At 41.1% G+C, this 6228-nt stretch overlaps 1 non-coding gene across 1 annotated transcript; it reads left to right on the top strand.

Annotated features, from left to right (window-relative positions):
* The first annotated feature begins 285 nt into the window (after nt 1-285).
* Nucleotides 286-394, top strand: LOC118901407. The gene has a single exon (XR_005021380.1). It is a non-coding gene; the product is annotated as a U6 spliceosomal RNA (small nuclear RNA).
* The last annotated feature ends 5834 nt before the right edge of the window (nt 395-6228 follow it).

Here is a 6228-nt window from a genome sequence, read left to right as displayed (position 1 = left end):
AGCCTCCGCGGCATGTGGGATCTTCCCAGACCAGGGCTCGAACCCGTGTCCCCTGCATTGGCAGGCAGACTCTCAACCACTGTGCCGCCCAGGGATCCCTCTACTCATTTTTGACCAATGTCTGTGTTAAACTATTACATACTATAATCCTAACCTTTTCTTTTCAGCAAGCTGAGAAACTTTTTACTTGGAATAACAAGAGAATTTCTTATACTTTTGTCTTTTCACTGACTACAAGTCAAATTTGAGGAGCCTCAGATATTGTTTTAAAAAAGAAACTATAGGATGCCTCGCTTCGGCAGCACATATACTAAAACTGGAACAATACAGAGAAGATTAGCATGGCCCCTGCGCAAGGATGATACGCAAATTTGGTGAAGCGTTCCATATTTTTTGAATAGGTAAAGAAGATGTGGCACATATATACAATGGAATATTACTCAGCCATAAAAAGAAACGAAATTGAGTTATTTGTAGTGAGGTGGATGGACCTAGAGACTGTCATACAGAGTGAAGTAAGTCAGAAAGAGAAAAATAAATACCGTATGCTAACACATATATATGGTATCTAAAAAAAAAAAAAAAAGGTTCTGAAGAACCTAGGGGCAGGACAGGAATAAAGACGCAGACGTAGAGAATGAACTTGAGGACACGGGGAGGGGGAAGGGTAAGCTGGGACGAAGTGAGAGAGTGGCATAGACTTATATATACTACCAAATGTAAAATAGATAGCTAGTGGGAAGCAGCTGCATAGCACAGGGAGATCAGCTCAGTGCTTTGTGCCCACCGAGAGGGCTGGGATAGGGAGGAGATATGGGGATATATGTATATGTATAGCTGATTCACTTTGTTATAAAGCAGAAACTAACACACCACTGTAAAGCAATTATACTCCAATAAAGATGTTACAAAAAAAAAAAAGAAACTATAGGGACTTCCCTGTGGTCCAGTGGTTAGAATCCACCTTCCAATGCAGGGGAAACAGGCTCCATCCCTGGATGGGGAACTAAGATCCCACATGCTGTGGGGCAACTAAACCCGAGCACACCGCAACTACTGAGCCCGCATGCTGCAGCGAAGATCCTGTGTGCCGCAACTAAGACCTGATGCAGCCAAATAAATAAATAAACATTTTAAAAAATAGAAAGAAACTATAGACAGGTGGGTTTTTTTTTTAATAAACAGATGGTATTCTATACACTATTTTATCTCTTGCTTTTCTCTTTAACTTTTTTTTTTTTCATTTATTTTTGGCTGTGTTGGGTCTTCGTTGCTGCGCGCAGGCTTTCTCTAGTTGCAGCGAGCGGGGGCTACTCTTCGTTGCGGTGCGTGGGCTTCTCATTGCGGTGGCGTCTCTTGTTGCGGAGCATGGGCTCTAGGCGCGCAGGCTTCAGTGGTTGTGGCATGTGGGCTCAGTAGTTGTGGCTTGCGGGCTCTAGAGCTCAGGCTCAGTAGTTGTGGCGCACAGGCTTTGTTGCTCTGCGGCATGTGGGATCTTCCTGGGCCAGGGATCGAACCCATGTCCCCTGCATTGGCAGGCGGATTCTTAACCACTGCACCACCAGGGAAGCCCTCTCTTTAACTTTTAAAGTAGATGTTTACATATTTCAAAATCGAAAGAATATGAAAAGGAAATTGAGAAGTCTTGTTCTTAACTGTCTCCATCCATCCCCAACCTTCCCACAGGTAGTGTTTGTTCTAGACAGTCCCATTTTTGTCTGTTGTCTCAGTGTCCCATTTGTCCAAGATTTAGCATTTGCCCAAGACTTTGATTAATTAAAAGGTGATATTTCTACTTTTATGAAAATAAGCAGAGATGAGTTTTAAAATCGAGAAATGTGAGTCCTCCAACTTCATTCTTTTTCAAGATTATTTTGGCTATTCTTGCTCTCTTATATTCCCATATGAATTTTAGGATGGTTTTGTCAATGAGTACAAAGAAGCAAGCTGAGATTCTGGTTAGATCTTTAATTTTTTTCACCAACGTTCTGTTGTTTTCAAAGTATGTCTTGTGCTTCTTTTGTGAAATTTATCCCCAAGTACTTTATTCTTTTAGATACTATCATAAATGGAAGCGCTTTTCAGTTTATTCATTGCTAATATATGGAATACAATTGACTTTTTTTAAGATTTATTTTATTATTTATTTTTTTATTTTATTGTGGCACGTTGGGTCTTAGTTGTGGCACGTGGGATCTTCGTTGAGGAATGCAGGCTCTTTCATTGTGGCATGTGGGTTTCTCTCTAGTTGTGGTGTGCAGGCTCCGGGGCGCGTGGGCTCTGTAGTCCGTGGCACACAGTCTCTCTAGTTGAGGCGTGAGAGCTCAGTAGTTGTGGCGCGCGGTCTTAGTTGCCCCATGGCATGTGGGATCTTAGTTCCCTGACCAGGGATCAAATCTGCGTCCGTTGCATTGTAAGGTGGATTCTTCACCACTGGACCACCAGGGAAGTCCCACAATTGACTTTTTTTTTTTTAAGCTTTTTTTTTTTAATTTTTATTTATTTTTGGCTCTTTTGGGTCTTCCTTGCTGCACGTGGGCTTTCTCCAGTTGCATCAAGTGGGGGCCACTCTTCATTGCGGTGTGCAGGCTTCTCATTGCGGTGGCTTCTCTTGTTGTGGAGCACAGGCTGTAGGTGCGTGGGCTTCAGTAGTTGTGGCACACAGGCTCAGTTGTTGTGGCTTGCAGGCTCTAGAGCACAGGCTCAGCAGTTGTGGCGCACAGGCTTAGTTGCTCCAAGGAATGTGGGATCTTCCTGGACCAGGGATCGAACACATGCCCCCTGCAATGGCAGGTGGATTCTTTTTTTTTTAATTTTTAAATTTTATTTTATTTATTATTTATACAGCAGGTTATTAGTTATCTATTTTATACATATTAGTGTATATATGTCAATCCCAATCTCCCAATTCATCCACCACCACCACCCCCCACACTGGGCAGGCGGATTCTTAACTGCTGTGCCACCAGGGAAGTCCCACACAATTGACTTTTGTATATTGTTCTCATATCCTGCAATCCTGCTGCACTTGTTTCTTAGTTTCAATAGCTTTTTTAAAAAATTTTTTTAAGATTTCTTAAAAATAAATTTATTTATTTATTTTTGGCTGCATTGGGTCTTCGCTGCTGCACGCGGGCTTTCTCCAGGTGCGGCGAGCGGGGGCTACTCTTCCTTGTGGTGTGTGGGCTTCTCATCGTGGTGGCTTCTCTTGTGCAGCACAGGCTCTAGGCGCATGGGCTTCAGTAGTTGTGGTGCACAGGCTTCAGTAGTTGTGGCACGCGGGCTCAGTAGTTGTGGTCATGGCCTTAGTTGCTCCACAGCATGTGGGAACTTCCCGGACCAGAGCTCGAACCCGTGTCCCTTGCTTTGGCAGGTGCACTCTTAGCCACTGCGCCACCAGGGAAGTCCCAAGATTTTTTATTTTTTTGATGTGGACCATTTTTAAAGCCTTATTGAATTTGTTACAATATTGCTTCTGTTTTATGTTTTGGTCTTTTGGCCACAAGGCATGTGGGACCCTAGCTCCCCAACCAGGGATTGAACCCACACCCCCTGCATTGGAAGGCGATGTCTTAACCACTGGACCACCAGGGAAGTCCCTCAATAGCTTTTTAGTGGATTCCTTAAGATTTTCCATGTATACAAGATCATGTCATCTGTGAAGAGATAACTTTTTCCTTTCCAATCTGGATGCCTTTTATTTCTTTTTCTTGCCTAATTGCCCTTACTAGAAGCTCCAGTACAATGTTAAATAAAAGTGGCAAGAGTAGACATCCTCATGTTGTTCCGGATCTCAGGAGTGAGTATTCTTTTACTGTTAAGTATGATATTTGCTGTGGGTTTTTCAGATGACATGTATCAGGTTAAAGAAGTTCCCTTCTTTTTTTTTTTTTTTTTTTTTTACACACACTGTATTTTATTTTTACAAGACATAAATAGACTGACACCAAGCATTGTACATGGATGACCACAACAAAAGCAACACTGATTGCAATTACCAAACATGAAACACACTCATACTATGTCATAATATTGACATTCAGTCCAGTAATCCTCCACTGTAACAGCTCCTTTACCTCCACTGTAACAGCTCCTTTACAAGAAGTTCCCTTCTAATCCTAGCTGTTGAATGTTTTTTTGATGAAGAGTGTTGCATTTTGTTATATGCTTTTCCTGCCTCCATTGAGATGATCATGTGGTCTTTGTCCATTATTCTATTAATATGGCATATTGATTGGATTAAAAGGATATTGGCCAGTGGGGTTTTTTGTTGTTGTATCTATGTCTCATTTTGGTATGAGTAACACTGGCATTATATAATGAATGGGGAAATGTACCCTTCTATTTTTTGGAAGAGTTTGTGATGGACTGGTATTAATTCTTTTTTAAACATTTGATAGAATTCAACAGTGAAGACTGGGCTTTTCTTTGTAGGAAGATTTTAAGTCACTAATTCAATTTCTTTACTTGTCATAGGTCTATCAGATTTTCTTTTTTTCTTGAGTCAGTTTCGGTAGTTTATTATATCTTTCTAGGAATTTGCCCATTTCATCTAGGTTATTTAATTTGCTGGCACGCAATTGTTCAAAAGTATTCCCTGATAGTCCTTTTTATTTCTGTAAGGTCAGTAGTGATTTCCCCTTTAACTTCTTGGTAATTTGAATCTTCTTTTTTTCTTGTTCAGTCTAAAGATTTGTCAATTTTGTTGAACTTTACAAAGAACCAACTTTTGATTTCATTAATTTTTTTCCTATTGTTTTTCTTCTCTATTTCATTTATTTTTCTCTCTAATCTTTTTTTCTTCATTCTGCTTGCTTTTTGTTTGCTCTTCTTTTTGTCTTATTGTTTAGGTAAGCAATGCATGCACACTGCACAAATTCAAGATGACCCAAGCTTTTGTAAGGAAACTATTTTCCTGTAAAAATATTGCTGCCCCTTTCCTTTACTTTGGATTTGCTTCAACATAATCCAGTGAGGGGAGGGGCAGATGTAAATATGAATGTAAAATAAAACAAAAGTGGCCATGAGTTGATGATCATTACAGTTGTGTGAAGGGAACATCAGGTTCATTTTACTATTTTCTTTACTTTGTATATGTTTAAAACTTTCCATAATAAAAAACTGGAAATATATATATCATAGGCTTATCAGTCAAGGTCCATTCAGGTTGCAGAAAACACACCAGTTATTTGAACAGAGAGAACTAACAAAGTATTGGTAACTGGATATAAAGTTAACTGTTAAAGGGTAAAAAGAGAACTCTAAGGGGTCATAGAGGTTAACAAATAGCAGTTACCTTGAAGAAACAAAGGGAAAACCTTAGCAACCTAGAGGAAGGGCCCTGTGAAGCTAGGAAGAACTCAAACCTCTGAGGAAGGAGCTGGCTGGTTGCTGGTGAAGGGGGAGGGAGCAATGAGGCTGGTTTCACAAATGTTGGAAAAGCTGACTTAGCTGCTCCTACCAAAGGAACTGCTGCTGCCAGAGTAAAGAAGCATTGGCTGGGTGACGGTGCTCGGAGGAACAGAAAGCACACAGAAGGGAAAGAGTCCCTTCTCCCTCCTCCACTCTTGGAGTTTCCCTCTAGTGCGCCCTACTGGCAAAGCCTAGCAGGGAAGCAGAAGGCAAAGCAGAAATGTTTGCAGAGTCCCAGCCTCAGGATCACAAAACTGAATGTAGGTAGGTGGATACTGCATCCTGATTGACCTCATTAGAACCAAGGAGGTTCTGGCTCATGGAAATAGCTGCCCAGCCACTGGGATCTGGCATAAAACTCCAGAGATTTTTTTTTAAAAATATTTATTTATTTATTTTTGGCTGCACCGGGTCTTAGTTGAGGCACAACGGATCTTCGCTGCAGCATGCGGACTTCCTTAGTTACAGCATACGGACTCTTAGTTGCAGCATGCATGCGGGATCTAGTTCCCCAACCAGGGATTGAACCCGGGTCCCCTGCAATGGCAGCTCAGAGTCTTACCCATTGGACCACCAGGGAAGAGCAGGGATGTTTTAAAAAATAAAAAGAATTTGACTGTCCTTTATTAGAGTGACTGGAATTTCTGTCTCTTAAAGACTTTATAATATTTGGGGGGAGTACTGCAGTGTTAAAGGGAAATTTAAAACTGAACACAGGGATTAAAAACTCCTGGAATCTATGTAATCATTAAGGCTCTCCTCTCTAAAGGCTAAAATACTTTTACTATACTGACAACACTGGCTGCCTATGCATAG

This window comes from Balaenoptera musculus, chromosome 9 (genome assembly GCF_009873245.2).
Source record: "Balaenoptera musculus isolate JJ_BM4_2016_0621 chromosome 9, mBalMus1.pri.v3, whole genome shotgun sequence".
Lineage (NCBI taxonomy): Eukaryota > Metazoa > Chordata > Mammalia > Artiodactyla > Balaenopteridae > Balaenoptera > Balaenoptera musculus.
Note: the sequence above shows the minus strand (reverse complement) of the source record. Positions and strands in the feature narration are given on the sequence as shown.